Raw genomic sequence first — 18,562 nt, forward strand, 5'->3', positions numbered from 1 at the left:
ACATTTCTTCGCCATTTGTCTAAAAATTGGTATTTGTGGGATCAAATGGTTATAAATCCGTTGGCGAAACATTGTATGTGTATGTTTACGTTATTCGTATAGCCCTATATAGCTGTACCTCCCGATATTCGGTATATTGATGATTTTTGCCATATTATCCCAAGGATATGTCTAAAAATTGGTATTTGTGGGTCAAATGTTTCCTTTACCCTAAGTTGGAATGTATTGAAAGTCCGGCTGACCTTAATGTTTTTTTACTTGTTGGAATTTCAATGGGGCTCATTTTTCAATATTTGCCGAATGGAATATTGCGATATGTTCAGATCACGCGCAATTTTTGGCCCACTGCGACGCGGGCTTCGATCAAGTCGCTTCTTTACTTTTCGAACCATTTCTGCCGATGTTGCTGTTTTCTTCCGTCCACTTCCTTGACGTCGGTCTTCGTAAAGCCCATATATAGCCCCCATATAACGGTACCTCCCGATATTCGCTATTTTGATGATTTTAGCGACATAATTTACCGGAATTATTTCAAATTTTGTATTTGAAGTTCGTAATGGATACCGCAGCCTATGCCAGAAAATTGTCTGTGCAAGCTTATGACAAACGTTGCGTATGCAGGTCCATGTCGTCGTAGGGACCCTAATATACGGCTACATTCGGTATTTTAACAAAATTTATAATGGATTATAATTTTTTGAAAATTGCCAAATTTGTTCCAAATGGTGGAGGGTATTCAAAGTTTGGCCCGGTCGAACTTATAGCTTTTTTTACCCTACACCACATAGTGGTAAGGGTGTTATGTCTTTGTGCATTTGTTTGTAACATGGAGAAGGAAGCGAGATAGACCCATAGTTACTTTTGAGAATATCCATAGAATCACTTTCTTAGTTGATTTATGCATGTCAGTCCGTCTGTCCGTCCGTCCGTCTGTCCATGTATTCTTGTGAACAAAATGCAGGTCGCATTTATTATCCGATTGAGATGAAATTTTGCACATATAATTTGTTTGACCCAAGGACGAACTCTATTGAAATTGGAAATAATCGGTCAAAATTTAGATATAGCTCCCATATATATGTTCGTCCGATTTGCTTTTATTGTGCACCAAACGTGTAATATCAGGCCGAAAATTATGGAATTTTTCATATACAACCAAATTAGGCCTTAAAATAAGTATGCCAAATTTGATCGAAATAGGTTCAGATATAGCTATAGCTCCCATATATATATATATATATATATATATAAATATATATATATATATATATATATATATATATATATATATATATATATATATATATATATATATATATATATATAGATATATATATATATATATATATATATATATATATATACATATATATATATATATATATATATATATATATATATATATATATATATATATATATATTGTTCATCCGATTTGTTATTTTTGTCCTCCGCAGCCGTAATATGCACTCTGTAACAACAAAATTTGGGCAAATATATCAAATGCAGCTCAGAAATACATTTGCTAAATTTTATCGAGATCGGTTCCGATTTGGATATATATCCCATATATAACTTCGTCCGATTTACTTTTTATTGCGCACCAAACGTCTAATATATGCCCAAATGGGATGAAATTTAGCACTCATGACCGAATTGAGTCTAGAAGCTAGTATGCCGAATTGGATGAAGATCGGTTCAGATATAGCTATAGCTATCATATATATTGTTCATCCGATTTGTTATATTTGTTACCCACAGCCGTAATATGCACTCCGTAACAAGAATATTCAGTGAAATATATCAAATGCAGCTCAGAAATATCTTTGCCAAATTTTATCGAAATCGGTTCAGATTTTGATATATCTCCCATATATATCTTTATCCGATTTCAAATTAATTGTGCACCAAATGAGCAATACAAGTCCGAATTTAAAAGACACAAATGCTTCGGTATATTTACTCCTTTGAACTTTAAATTATAATTATAATCATAGCGTGTATGATTGAATTCTCCCGTAGAAACTTTTAATTGTTATGTGGAGCTCTACTAAATTATTAATGTGGTGTAGGCTATCAAAAAGTCGGCCCGCCCGACTTTAGGACTTTCTTTACTGGTTTTAGTTGTTTTTTTACTTTTGGTCTTAATACGACTCAATGCAGATACAATGAAGACAGTACATCATAATAACTTACACATACACATACATGACAACTATTGTGTCACGTGGTTCAATATGTCACATCTTACATAAATCCCTCTTATATTCTTGTCAATTCGTTTGGTTTTTTGTTACTTTCTTTCGTTTCGTTTTGGCAACTGTTTGTTTGTAGTTTTATTTTCTTTACCACCCTTCTGCTTTATTGGTTTGCTTTTCTTCAATATTATATTGCAATTTATCATCGCAGCCATGACATACACTGGCTGATAGCGAGAGCGCTCGGGTACAGCCAGTTACTGGCGCTGTTTGTTGCTTCTTCGGCATTGATGTTTGTTAACCATCTGCAGCTTTTTAAATGGATAATACTTGTCATTCTTTCAAGTGATTGAAATAAATTTCATTCTTTTATTATCAAATAGTGCACCCGTTCTAAGAAAGCGAACACAACAGCAGCAGCTGCCAAACGAACCGAGTATTTTGATTGAAAATTGAAAATGAAATGGTGTGGGTGGCGTATGAGTAACACGGGCGATGTGAGCGGTCAGCCAGGGAAGCATCATACGCCATAAAGACTTATAATAAGATTGAAAGTTTTCCTTTCCTGCATTTCTATTGAGGCATTAATGTTTGTTTAAAAAATGTATATTTATTTAGAATTTAATGACTTCTAGAACATTCCTTGCAATTTAAAACATTTTTCATGTTTCATAGAAATTGCATCATTTCGAATGCAAAATGACTGCTCTATGAGCCAAAACATTGCCAAAGAGTAAAGGCTCGTTGCATCCTCATATTGAAATTGAAAATTTCCTCAGTCTGAACCAAACAGAAATTGGATTGATTTCCCATATGTTGACATCATCTTGAGTGTAAAGTACATTTACCAGGATAATTGTCGTATCATTTAGCAGAGACACAATTTTAATTGCAACATGACTTGGCTCAAATGATGTGAACCAACGAACAAAAGTCAAGCATAGCAGGCTTTGAAAGAATTTTCTCTCTCTTTCTAATGGGGGTAGATAAATAGTACTGCAATTAAAAATGCAAAAAAAATGATGCAATATTCTTGACGTCGATTGTACGATATTGTGATGGGAAATATGAATGGCAATGCGGTGAAGGTTTTTGTTCAATGTCCAAAAAATATTTATTTTTCAGTAAGAGGTTCGAGAATGAGAAAAATATGACTTATATTACAGAAGTTAAGTTTAAATCATCCTTAAATGGAATAAATAAAATATTTAAGGGTGTTTAAAGTAATTCTTGCTTAAAAAATGATGTGTCTTTAACTCGTCTAACAGAAAGAAAATATATATAAAAAATTTTAATTGAAGTGATGGAAAGGTTTCACCGAAAAAAAATTATGGAAATTTTTTATTTTTTTTATTTTTGGTGATAAAACAATATTTTCTCTTTCATCATATACTGATTTTTTTAATCAATCCAAACACACCTTTTATGTTTAGTGGTTTCCCCCAGCATAATACCTTTGTAAAAGCACGGCATCAAGGAAGTGGACGAAAGAAACCAGGAACATCAGCAGAAATGGTTCGAAAAGTAGATAAGCGACTTGATCGAAACCGCGTCGCTGTGGCCGAAAATAGACTCAAAAGAACTAAGGAGTTGCTTCGCTTGGCCGAAAGTGGTGAACTACCGAATTTGGTTTTCTCCGATGAGAAAACATTCGTTGTCCAGCAGTTTGTAAACAAACAAAATGATCGTGTTTACTTGGCAAAGAGGTCAACTGAAAATGTGCAACTTCGGTTGGCCACTAGAACTCAAGCGCACGCCACGCACGTGTGGGCCGCCATCACAGCCGATGGTCGCTCTCCGCTCTTATAAATCGAGCGTGGCATCAGAATAAATGCCGAATATTATCGCGAAAATATTTTGGGTGTGTATTAAAGCCTTGGGCACGCTAAACACCGCACTCAGCACGCCACCACCCAAGAATGGTTATAAAATGGGGTTCCTCGCTTCATTTCCAGCGCACAATGGCCACCAACATCTCCGGATGCCAATTCGTTGGACTATTGTGTCTGGAGTATTTTGGAAAGCAAGGTTGGCACTAAAAAATACCAAAGTGTCGACCAGCTCAAGCAAGTGCTTCGCTGGGAATGAGCCAAAATACCGCTGAGCCACATTCGGGCAGCATGTGACGGTTTTATTGGCTGTTTGTAGGCCATAATTCGTGCCAAAGGTGACCAATTGAAAAAAATCTAAACGTATTCTAAAATTTGATGCTATTTCTATGCTTAATTATGACGTTTGACTTCGTTGCAGATTTTTCATCTCACCTTATATATGGGAGCTATAGCTATATCAGAATTTACACTAAATTTGAAGTACTGGTTTCTAGGATGAATTCAGCCGTAATCGCCAAAATTCAGTCCGTTTGGGTTGATATTGGCCATTTGATGCACAATAAACCTTTTATCGGATTAAGATGTATATTTGAGCTATATCGTAGTCTGAATCGATCTCGATAAAAGTTGACAGAGGTATTTTCGAGCAGTATCTGTTGTCCGGTACCAAATATCATTCTTCTGAATAAAATATTACGCATGTGAGGGACTTAAAACCCCAAACTGGATGAAACATATATGGGAGCTATGGCTTAATTTAAACCGATTTTCTACGAATTTGATTTACTTTCTTCTAAACTGTATTCGGTGGGATGTACCAACATTCAGGTCATTAGGACTTATATTGGCCATTTGGTGACCAATTAACCCGAAATCGGTTGAAGATATATGGGAGCTGTATCTAAATCTGATCCGATTATCCCCAATTACAATAGGGTTCGTCCTCGGACCAAAAAAATATTGTTTGAAAAATTTCATCTCAATCGGATAATAAATGCGTCCTGCATTTTGTTCACAAGAATACATGGACGGACGGATGGACGAACGACGAACTGACATGCATAAATCTGAAAGTGATTCTATGAAGATCGTTGAAAGTAACTATGGGTCTATCTCGCTTCCTTCTATGTGGTATAGGGTATGAAAAATAAATAAATAAAAATATAATCCGTTAAAAATTCTTTTAAAATCTTAAAAATACCGTAATTTCGGGGTCTATACGAGGACGTGGACCTGCACAGGATATTTTCTGTCACAGGCTGTAGTACCTAGTTGGAATGGACAAACTTTATTGAAATTGTTAGTAATTGGACCAGATTTGGATACAGCTTCCATAAAAGTAGCTCCTACACAATTCACATTTTAACCTCTCCAAAGCTGTAATACATATTTAACAACATTCATAGTTGATATGATTAATTTCACACAAACCACCAATATAGGCATACATTTCTTATGGATATAGATGTAGAGTATCATAAAGTTGACCCCACCCGAATTGTGCCATTCTTTCTTGAAGCGTTTCTTTATAAACGCTTCAGTTAGCCTGTTCTTAGCGTTGTCGTATACTTGAATTTTGAATACAGTAATATACTTTATTTTTTTTAGAAGATTTATTGCAGAACTATATATGTTTGCATGCTTAATCTTGCATACACATTTGACATTAAATACTTTATGGTTACTTAACATCAAAACTGACTCACACAAATACACACCCACATCATGAAATAAACTTTGGATATGTCGTTCATACGACACAGGGAATGCAATTTCTTTACTTGTTTTTTTTTTATTATTTCCATCATCTTTTGCCATTCGTTTAGATACCCTTTTTTACAATCTTCTTTTGCTACACCGTCAGTTTTCATATATAAAACGAGATTCATTCATATTTAAATTGCATTTTTCTCTTTATTGGAAGAGCAATGGAAAAATAGAAAAAGAAACATTTTTTATTATTCCAATAAAAGTGGAATGGGAACAGAATTAAGAGGCAGAATGCCATGCAAAATCCCAGATGTCATGCTGTGACCAAAGGGTGTACATTTTGGGATGCCAAGTTTGTATTTGTAAGTTTGTCATTCTCGAAATATACATTTTAGACCCTACAAAGTATATATATATTCTTGGCCAGCATAACATTTTATGTGAATTTAGCGATTTCCGTCCGTCCGTCCGTCCATCCGTCTTTCCGTACGTCCGTAAAAATCACTCTAGCTTCCGTACGAATTGAAGAAGGTTGATAAAATTTTCCTCAAAAATGTGCCTCGCCTGCAGGACTTTTGGTATCGGGCTATAATGGGCTATATAGGTCCATGTTTAGTTATAGCCCCCATATAACTGTGCTTCGCTATATTCGGTATTTTTTATGATTTTAGCGACATTGATCACCGGAATTGTTTCGAATTTCGTATTTGAAGTTCATAATAGGTACTTCAGCCTATGACAGAAAATTGTCTATGTAGGTTCAGGTCTTCGTATAGCCCCCATATGTCGGTACCTCCATTTATTCGTTATTTTGAGAATTTAAGCGACGTTATTCCCCTGCATTGTTTCAAATTTCGTGTTTGAAGTTCATAATGGGTACTACAGCCCATGACAGAAGTTTACTTATGCAGGCCCACGTATGAGTACTGCAGCCAGTGACAGAAAATTGTCTATTGCAATTCAGTCTAAAAGCAGTAAATCTTGGTGAAACTATGGTGAAAAACGGTTCAGATATAGCTGCAGCTCCAATATATATATTTCATCCGATTTGGTGTTTAAGTTGCTGACATGGGTAATATGCACTCCACAACAAAGATATTAGGTACCGGATGTTAGATACACCTCAGGAATAAGTTTTTAAAATTTTGTCGAGATTGATTCAGATTTGGATATAGCTCCCATATAAATCTTTATAGGATTTCAGGATTTTTGTGTACCAAATGGCTAATGTCAGCCCGAATAGAGTGAATTTATGGAACTTCCGACGGATTTCAATTTGGAAGGAAGTACATAAATTTTGGCGAAAATCGGTTCAGATGTAGTTATATCTCCCATAAATCCGATTTAAAGTCCCTCACATGCGTAATATGCACTCCACAGCAAGGATATTTGATACCGGACATCTGATGTAACTGGAAAATACCTCCGCCAAATTGTATCGACATCGATTCAGATTTTTATATTCCTTCGAAATTCATTTTCTTCCGATGTTATGGTTTTGGTTCACCACATATGTAATACCAGCCCAAATTGGATAAATTTTTCACATTCGACCGATTTTTTCCGGGATAGAGATTCACTATCACGTATATCTATTGTTGCAATTTTTTTTAAATATTATACTTATCGAAGTCATATCATGCACGATTCAGGTATGTTATTTGTTACTAGAGGTACAAAGGCATCTGTCAATTTTTTTTTAAAATTATTAAAACTTTGTCGACATCGGTTCAGCTTTGGATATAGCTCCATATATTTGATTTCAGTTTTTTTGTGCACCAAATCGCTAATTTCAGCCCAAATGGAGTAAATTGTTACTTTTACCATATTTCAGAAATTTTTCAATTTTCTAAAAATATTGCAGATAAAATATTCTGTTATTGAATTAGGACTTTGCTACAAAAAAATATTCTTATTGAATTGATTTTTCTATACATGTTTGAAATCCATCATTCTTAAGAACCTTACTTGTATCATCGTTGCGATAACTTTGAGTGACTTCATAGACTCATTCACTATTTGTGTATTACAAAATTTGCATACGTTTGCATTATTATTATGGGGGCCATCAAAGATTAAATGCACTGAAAAGTTAAATATATATCGACTTGAGTCTGAAACACATGTTCGAGGGAAATTTGGAAAGTTTTTGTTATACAAAATATATCTATACATGCAAACTAACAAATTCCCATAGTACAATAAAAAGGTAAGGTAGAGCTACCAGTTGATTACAATTTTTTTCTAAGTGTGCCCGACTTCTGCCCAATTTTATGTATGTATTTATTGTTTTGAAAAATAAAAACAAAATATTTTCAAAATCAATGATTGGATTGTGGGGCGCGCTTTGAAGATATTAACAAGTTTTGCCATGGAATTAAAAGATTGGATTGGATAATATTTTTAAAAGAAAATCCAAGCACTTCATTCATCTTTCGCTTTATTTAAGTCATTTTAAAATTGAGGAAAAAATTGAAATTAATGATAACAACCTGTTGCATATCATTTTAAATAATTCTGACAGGAAGCGGGCATAGCCTCAGGGCTGTATTTCTGTAGTTTTACGAAGCTGTTCTACCTCCTTATTGTACCATGCAAATACTGGCTACTTCTCTAACGGAAGTTACAAATATTCGAAAAATTACTTTTAAAAATTAAAATGTTTCTCAATTGATCGAAATCCATCATTTAATTCCGAGAGTACATAATTCGAACTAGTTGTGTATGCGATACCTACGTTACATGGTACAATAATTATTAACTATCTTATATCATTACCCTTAAAGTGTGAAGTTCCGAAATCCCCGCAAGTTTTTAACAAAATCGAACCGCTATTTCTTTGAATGAACCATACAGTGAATCAAGACATTGTATAAAAAAAACTTTTGAATCTAAGCAAAAAACTTATTTCAATTCAAAAGAAGTTAAACCAGTAAAGAAAGTTTTAAAGTCGGGCGGGGCCGACTTTATGATACCCTACACCACTTTGCTATTTTAGTAAAGCTCCGCACAACAGTTAAAAGTTTTTATGGGAGAATTCAATCATACACGCTATGATTATAATTTAAAGTTCAAAGGACTAAATATGTCGAAGCATTTGAATCTTTTAAATTCAGACTTGTATTCCCCATTTGGTGCACAATTAATTTAATATATATGGGAGCTATATCCAAATCGGAACCGATCTCGATAAAATTTGACAAAGATATTTCTGAGCTCTATTTGATATATTTCCCAGAACATCGTTGTTACGGAGTGCATATTACGGCTGTGGGTAACAAATATAGCAAATCGGATGAATAGTATAATGGGAGCTATAGCTTTATCTGAACCGACCTTCACCAGATTTGGCAAACTAGCTTCTAGGCTCAATTCGGTCGCATGTGCCAAATGCCATCCCATTTGAGCAAGTATTAGACGTTTGGTGCACAATAAAAGGTAAATCGGACGAAGTTATATATGGGAGCTATATCCAAATCTGAACCGATCTCGATAAAATTTAGCAAATGTGTTTCTGAGCTGTATTTGATATATTTCCCCAAATATTAGTGATACAAATTGCATATTACGGCTGCGGAGGACAAAAATAAGAAATCGGATGAACAATATATATTAGAGCTATGGCTATATCTGAACCGATTTCGATTAAATTTGGCATTCTTATTTTCAGGCCTAATTTAGTTGTACCTGCAAAATTCCATACTATTTGGGCTGATATTACACGTTTGGTGCACAATTAAAGGCAAATCGGACGAAGACATATATGGTAGCTATATCTACATTTTTACCGATTATCTCCAATTTCAATAGGGTTCGTCCTTGGACCAAACAAATGATGTGTGCAAAATTTCATCTGAATAGGGCATTTTTTGTTTACAAAAATACATGGACAGACAGACGGACAGACATACATATATCGACTCAGAATATGATTCTATGCAGATCATCAAAAGGAACTATGGGTCTATCTCGTTTCCTCTTGCCTGTTACAAACAAATGCACAAAGACATAATACTCTGACCACCTTGTGTTGTAGCGTATAAAAATATAAGTCGGTTTTGCCGACAGATGTATTCTCTCAGTCAAAGTTCGATTATTTAAATATATTTTGACTTCTGTTATGATTATTCATATTATTGACCCTCTATGGAGGTGGTTCTGAAGGAATGGACCAATATTATCCATTACGTATTGGATCTGAATAAATATGTTATAAATATTGCGACGTGTCAGGTTTGGATTATATGGGTCACTTTCTTCATTTATATGAGAAATCTGATAATTTTTAGAAAATTTTACAATGTGCGCGATATAGTTGACAGAGGTATTCCATTTTCATACTTCAGCTAATACAGATAAAATTATTGGTATGGGCAAAATAAGAAGAAAATCAAAAATTTATATTCAATTTTATACGATATCTTAAATTTCATTTTCATTTCAGGTTTCTGGTTGAGAGAAATATTTAGATACAACAATTTGTAAAGAATCCCTGACTTTTTTCGTAAATTATTACACATAAAGGTATTGTGACCCTTTGTGGGTGAGCAACCAGAAATGGGTTCGCAGAATGTTTGTATGTGTGAAATTTGAGAGTTATATGCTTATTTCACTTTCTTCGAGCGTTCTTTTTCAAAATCTCGAACTCTATGTGGGGGAGGCACCAGAAGAAATGCCCCGATCTCTACTATCTTTCTAACAGATCTTGTGTTGAGGGAAATATTGTGATGTGCCAAGTCTGAATAGAATCGGATGTTAATTTCGCGTTTTTTGAGCTTCATGGGTATTCAAATGTTGCCACTTTGTGGGGGAGGTACCAGAAGGAGTGGCACGATATATTCATCTTCACAGCAGATCTTGCGTTAGCAGAAAAAATTGGATGTGTGAGTTATGAAGAGAATCGAATGTAAATTTAAAATTTTATAATCGTCTAAAAGTATTATTTCGATGAGGCACGTTTTGGCAGTGTCAATTGTAGCCATATGGCTAACGGTATAAAAATGTGGTGTATATAGGCAATTTTCTGCCAAAGGAATTGGTACTAATTACCTATTTAAAATCACAAACATGCCTGATACATTTTTCCATACTATAGCAAATCGTGTAAACGCTAATCGGACGAACAGAAATATAATTTTACACCGCATGAAAAAACTGTAAGTGAGGTCAAAGGTCGGGCGGAGCCGATTACATGATACCCAACACCACCATGCGCATTCAGAAGAGCTCCCGTAACAAAAAAGTTTGTATTGGAAATTTGCGTGAAGTTGAGCATACCAATTATGAATCTTATTTGAATGGGTTTCATAGTTTTAGAAAAGTAACAATTTGGAAACTATATCCAACTCTGAATCCATTTTTAATAGATTTGACGGAGCCTTTTTTCCTCTAGTACACACGGTGATATCGTATGAAGATGTACACCGAAGCTATAAAAAATCTGAATCCATCACAATAAAAATTGGCAAATCGGATAAAACATATATATGGGAGCTATTGCTATATCTGAAGCGATTTTCAGCACATTTGATGTACTTGCTTCTAGGCTCAATTGGGTTTGAATTGTTGCACAATTAACCCAAAATCGGTTGAAGATATATATGGGAGCTATATCTAAATTTGAACTGATTCTCACCGATTTTAATAGGGTTCTTCCTTGGGCCATACAAATATTGTTTGAAAAATTTCATCGCAATCGTATAATAAATGCGACCGGAATTTTGTTCAAAAAATACATGGACAGACATTCGTCCGTCTGTTCATGTATTTTTTGAACAAGAACGGACATAAGAACGGACAGAATCGACCCAGAAAGTAATGCTATGAAGATTCTTAATAGTAACTATTGGTCTATCTTGATTCCATCTCCATGCTACAAGCAAGTGCACAAATATATAATACCCTTCCACTATGTAGTGTAGGGTATAATGACAAACTTTATACACTCTCCATATTATGATCGAGGATCAGATTTGGATACTTATTTATTCTACACCAAATGACTGATATCAGCCCAAATTGACTGAATCTGTTCAATTCCGACTGAATTCATCCTAGAAACAAGTACTTCAAATTAGGCGAAACTCGGTTCAGATGTAGATATAGCTCCTATATATATGTTTCATCCGATTTATGTTTTCAAGTTCCTCACATGCGTAATATGCACTCCACAACAACGATCTTTGGTACCTGATATCAGATACAGCTCAGAAATAAGTGTCTAGAATTTTGTTGAGGTAGGTTCTGATTCAGATAAAGCTCCCATATATATCGAGGTCGAGGATATAAAAATATTCGAATCGTGCTGAAAATTCAACTTTATTGTTGGTAAACTTGTGATCACTTTAAGCTTATCTGAAAATGACTTTACCATCAGTTTTTGATGTCGGAAGGAAGTGGCAATCGAATATCACAATTTGTCAGCACCGAACTACCCTCGCATTTTAAATCATTCCTAGATTCACTTTGGAAGTGGGCAAGGCAATTTCAATAGACTTTATTTGCATTTTGATTACATAAAAATTGTTGCATATCTAAAGAAATATTTCCCCTACCATTTCCAGTTAATTTCATTTCGGAAAAAGAGCACCATCATCCTGCATCGATCAGGATCAGATCAGACTATCTTAAACCTATTACATTCCCAATTTTTTGACTGAAAATTAAATTTAGTTTCATGCTAAGACGAAGTTCCAAATGTCATTGCCAGTTTTCCCAGGTTGGGGACTTTAAAATGCTCACCTTTTAACACTTCAATGGTCAACACAATTTAGGTCAGAGTAAAACTTTTTGAATTTCACCATTAAATGTTTTATTTCAAAGTGTCGACTTAATGTTCCTTCAGTGTTTGTGGATTTGTGTGTGTGTGTATGTAATTTGACATTAATGTTGTGGCTGTGTGTGTGTTGCGTGTTTGCAAACAAACATAAGTATTACTTTTTATGAGTTTTTAATGTTGGTTAAATGCGGTTTCACGGTACTGGTGCCGGGCATCTACAAAACGACCAAAACGCCGGTAGATAGCTTCAGCTTTTAAAAGTATTTCCGTTTTGGTGATGCTACAGTATTTTATGGTCTCGGAGAACATTAAAGGTATTTGCGTTATGTAATTTAGCAAATGTTTTATTTTGAAAACATGACCGACTATTGCATAACTTAAAGAATGGAGAGAAAAAGTTCATAAATTTATGAAGATAAAGCCTTAAAGAGGAAAATATGCAAATCACTTCCCAGTGAGAATTCTAAAACGGGTTGGATAGATTGTAAAGTGTGTGGGTTAAGATTTGGTATGAAACTTAATGATCTTCTAATTCAAACTTCACAATATTGGGTCCCGAAGCCGACAAAATATTTGTTATTAATTTGGTTTGGAGAACATTGGAAACTAATTATATCCTACACCAAATAGTTTTAAGGGTACTATGCCTTGGTGTATTTGTTTCTAACATGGTGAAGGACCCATAGATATTTTTAGGATCTTCATAGAATCACTTTCTGGGTCGATTTATGCATGTCAGTCCGTCTGTCCGTGTATTTTTGTGACAAAAATGCATTTATTATCCGATTAAGATGAAATTTTCTAAACAATATTTGTTTGGCCTAAGGACGAACCCTATGTTGAGAATCGGTACATATATTTTTAACCGATTTCGTGTTAAATATACACCAAATGGCCAATATCAGTACAAATAACCCGATGTGAATGCACATCCGACCAAAAAAAGTCTAGAAGCAGATACATCAAATTTGGTTAAAATCCGTTGAGAAATAGCTATAGCTCCCACATATATGTTTCATCCGATTTGGTGTTAAAGTCGCTTACATGCGTAATATGAACTCCACAAGAAATATATTTTGTACCAGATATCAGATGAAGTCCAGAAATACATCTGTCAAATTTTATCGAGATCAGATCAGATTTGAATATAATATATACAGGGTGAGATAAAAAACTGCAACAAAGTCAAACGCCATAATTTTTACTTTTTTTTTAATTTCATGGAATGAAAGCAAACAAGTAAAAAAACATTAAGTTCGGCCGGGCCAAACTTTTAATACCCTCCACCTTAGGGTAAAGGAAACATTAGAAGAAATGTGGCAAAAACCATTAAAATTCCGAATATCGGGAGGTACCTTTATATAGGGGCTCTACCAAATCGTGGACCTACACATGCAAGGTTCCGCCAACGGAGCTAGAACCCATTATGACCTACAAATACCAATTTTCAGACAAATACGTGAAAAAAGGGGCAAAAATCATCAAATTACCGAATATCGGGAGGTACCGTTATATGGGGGCTATACCAAAACGTGGACCTATAATTACAATGACTCGCCACCCGAACTGGGACCCATTATGATCTACAACTACCAAATTTTCAGTGAAATTCGTGAAAAAATCAGTCAAAAATCATCAAAATACCGAATATTGGGAGCTACCGTTATATGGGGACTATACCAAAACCTGGACCTATACATACAATGTTTCGCCACACGAACTAGGACCCATTATGACTCACAAATACCAATTTTTAGACAAATCCGTTAAAAACTGTGGCAAAAATAATCAAAATATCGAATATCGGGAGGTACCATTATATGAAGGCTATACCAAAACGTGGACCTATACATGCTATGTTTTGCCACACATACAGGGACCCGTTATGACCTACAAATACCAATTTTCAGACAAATCCGTTAAATAATGTGGCATAAATCATCAAAATACCGAATATCGGGAGGTACCGTTATATGGGGACTGTACCAGAACGTGGACCGATATATCTCATTTTCAATACCAACCATACTAGACACAATACCAATTGCTCTGCTAAATTTTGGCGCTCTACGTCAAATAATGTGGGCTGTATCGAGATTTCAACAGACAGACAGACAGACAGACAGACGGACATCGTTAAATCGACTTAGAATTTTATGCTGATTATGAATATATATACTTTATGGGGTCTACGACGAATATTTAAGGATGTTACAAACGGAATGACAAAGTTAATATACCCTCCTTTCCAAGGTGGAGGGTATAAAAATGTCGAAAATAGCATCAAATTTTAGAATAAGTTCAAATTGGTCATCTTTGGCACGAATTATGGCTTTCAAACGGCCATTGAAACCGTCACCGCTGCCCGAATCTTGCTCGGTGGTATTTTAGTCCATTGCTTGCTTTAGGTGATAGATACTTTGGTATTTTTTAGTGCCAACCTTGCTATCCAAAATACTCCAGACACAATAGTCCAACGGATTGGTATCCGGAGATTTTGGAAGCCATTGTGCGTAGGAAATGAAGCAAGAAACGCATTTTTGTAACATTTATTGGGTGACACGTGCTGAGTCCTGTTGGAATGTCCAAGGTCTGCGGCCAAAATGTTTGCGTACCCAAGGCTTTAATAAACCATCCAGAATATTTTCGCGATAATATCATAAATAAAATCAGAATAAATGATTCCACGGTCGATTAATACGAGCGGAGGATTAGAGAGATTTTTGTTAAAAACGATTTTTTTAGTGCACTTTAAATGGGATAAGATCATATGTGATGGATTTCTTCGTTGCTACATGTGTTTTCTTTGAGTTAGATTAGAAAATGTAACCTAGACTTCAGACTGATAAGTATATATAGCATGTTTGCTTGCAACATGTGAGATACCTATGTGCGTTTACGTCCCCTTCTACATTTGATATCTGTCTTTTATACATTTTGCTTAGTTAGGTTAAATCATATTATCACAAGTAGTTCTTACGAAAAATTTTTAAAAGAAATTTTAAGTGTGGCTAAACAGTCATCCGTTGAAGACCATTATTCCGCATACAAATATCATATGCAATTTTGTAGCTTTGAATAGTTCCTTATTCCAAATTTTATATTTTTATATTTTGCCTTGTGAATTTAAATTATAGATGTTTAGATTTTCTTCATTAATAAATATAAAAATTACAGCTGTTTTAATATATAACTCTTAAAAAATATTGAATATTATTTAAATTAATCCCCATATTCTTCAGTGCGTCATTCTTCTTCCTGGGCGGGTTTTGCGTCATGTTGATATGATTTCAAATATCTAACAAATTTATTAAAATAAATCTACAGTTTCTTTTCTCAAAATAATACAAAAATACAATGCTCTCTAAATTCTCAGCGGGTATTGCATATGCAGTAACTAACGGGATAATTGAAAAATGTTCTTGTATTTTCTTTCATCTACGTATTCCATATGGTTCTTTAGTGAACACATATATGTTTGCATATGCAAATGTAGAGAAGTTAAAAAAAAAAAAACATTCAATCTGCCACAGTTAAATATAGCTTTTTTCTCAGTCTCTACACTGTCATGTGGCATGTATTATTTTAGTCATCTGTTGAGGACTATGACTGTCGGAAAATGGATCCAAAATGGACCCATAATGTTGCTCTGAAAAGTAAGAATTTACCCACTTTTGAGACAAGCCAATTCTGATATAAATAATGCAATGTGAGAACTTCGACTACATCAAATATATCCCCCCATTTCATACCATATATTGGTTTAATTATTTACTTTATTTGAAAGTATTGAGCGATAAATATAACAAAAATATTATAATATGGGAAGCTTGCAGCAAATCAGCACTGATTTCACAAATAAAAGTTAGGTTATATAGCCGATTTTTATACCCTACACCACATAGTGGTAAGGGTATTATGTCTTTGTGCATTTGTTTGTAACATGGAGAAGGAAACGAGATAGACCCATAGTTACTTTTGAGAACCTTCATAGAATCACTTTCTGAGTCGATTTATGCATGTCCGTCCGTCTGTCCGTCCGTCCGTCCGTCCGTCCGTCCGTCTGTCCATGTATTCTTGTGAACAAAATGCAGGTCGCATTTATTATCCGATTGAGATGAAATTTTCCAAACAATATTTTTTTGGCCCAAGGACGAACCCTATTGAAATTGGTGAGAATCGGATCAAATTTAGATATAGCTCCCATATATATCTTCATCCGATTTCGGGTTAAATGTGCACCAAATATCCACTATCAGTCCAAATTACCTGAATTTTGGCACACCCAACCGAGTTCGGCCTAGAAGCAAGTATATCAAATTTGGAGAAAATCGGTTCAGATATAGCTATAGCTCCCATATATATCTTTCATCCGATTTGATCTTTAAGTTCCTCACATTCCTACTATGCACTCCACAACCGTGATATTTGGTACCAGGTATTAGATGGAGCACAGAAATAGCTGTTTTAAATTTTATCGAAATCGGTTCAGATTTGGATATAGCTCCCATATATATCTTCATCCGATTTCGGGTTAATTGTGCACCAAATGGCCGATATAAGTCCAAATGGACTGAATTTTAGTACATCGGACCAAATTCAGCCTAGAAGCAAGTATATCAAATTTAGTGAAAATCGGTTCAGATATAAATATAGCAACCATATATATGTTTCATCCGATTTAGAATTTTAGTCCCATACATTCGTAATATTCACCCCACAACCGTGATATTTGGTACCAGGTATTAGATGGAGCACAGGAATAGCTGTTTTAAATTTTATCGAAATCGGTTCAGATTTGGATATAGCTCTCATATATATCTTCATCCGATTTCGGGTTAAATGTGCACAAAATGGTCAATATCAGCCCAAATCACCAGTCTAGAAGAATACGTAAAATTTGGAGAAACCCGGTTCAGAGATAGCTATAGTTCGTAAAATGTACGATAGAATTAGATAGATTTTAATTTTGTACCAAATATCTCATAGAGCTCTGAAATGCCCAGTATAAACCTTTTTACGAGAGCTCTACTAAATATGCATAGTGGTGTAGGGTATCATATAGTCGGCCCCGCCCGACTTTTCAGCATTCCTTACTGGTTTCTGGGTGTTTTAGCCACATTTTTAAACCGAACTTACTGCAAGTTGGCAGTTTTTGTATATAGGAAACATCCTTGCAAAGAACTGTCCATGAAGGCCTAAGTTTTGGTATAGATATTTGGTATTTGAATGATTTTGGCCACACTTCTCGCAGGAATTATTTCAAATTTGTTTGCAATGAGTACGTACTACTGTCTATGATAGCAAATTTCTTATACAGACAAACGTCTTCTTATAGCGCCCATGCGACGCTACCTCCTCAGATTCGATACTTTACAAATTTTTAGCTACATTTCTCAATAGAATTATCTCAAACTTGGAGTTGTAATATGCGCTTTCTCTGACAGATAATTGCCTCCGAATCACACAATATTCGGTATTTTGATGATTTTAAGTACATTTTTCGACACAATTTATTAAAGTTTTGTGTTTGTAGTTCGTAGTAGACGCCGCCTTCTCTGACGTTTAATTTCGTATTCGTATTGTCCCATAAAAATAAAACACCTGATATTCGGGATTTTAACGACATACCCTATGGCTGAGGGTAAAAGCCATATATATCATTTGGTACGACCAAAACGTGCATCATCGAAAAAATGGTTCTTTGGACCAAATCCGTTTCAGGACATTTGGAGTCGGTCTAGCGATGTCCGTCCGTCCGAATGTCTAGCTCGCTGGTTGGTGTGCACGTTAACTCTCGAAGGGAGTATCCGATCTGGTCCAAACTTGGTAGATAGTAATATTACTATCAAACATAGATCGAGTTCGCTATGGGCAATATAGGTGCACACCTTCAGGTATCTCATCCAAAAGTTCAAAATTTTCAAAAAAATTTTGCTCCAACTTTGCAAATCCTAATATTTGCGTCAGTTCTAGGTCATAAAATGAACAATATCGGTTCAATCCATCAAGTACCACCCCCAGAAAAGGTCAGAATTTTGAAT

Source organism: Musca domestica, unplaced genomic scaffold (assembly GCF_030504385.1).
Source record: "Musca domestica strain aabys unplaced genomic scaffold, Musca_domestica.polishedcontigs.V.1.1 154, whole genome shotgun sequence".
NCBI classification, from domain to species: Eukaryota; Metazoa; Arthropoda; class Insecta; order Diptera; family Muscidae; genus Musca; species Musca domestica.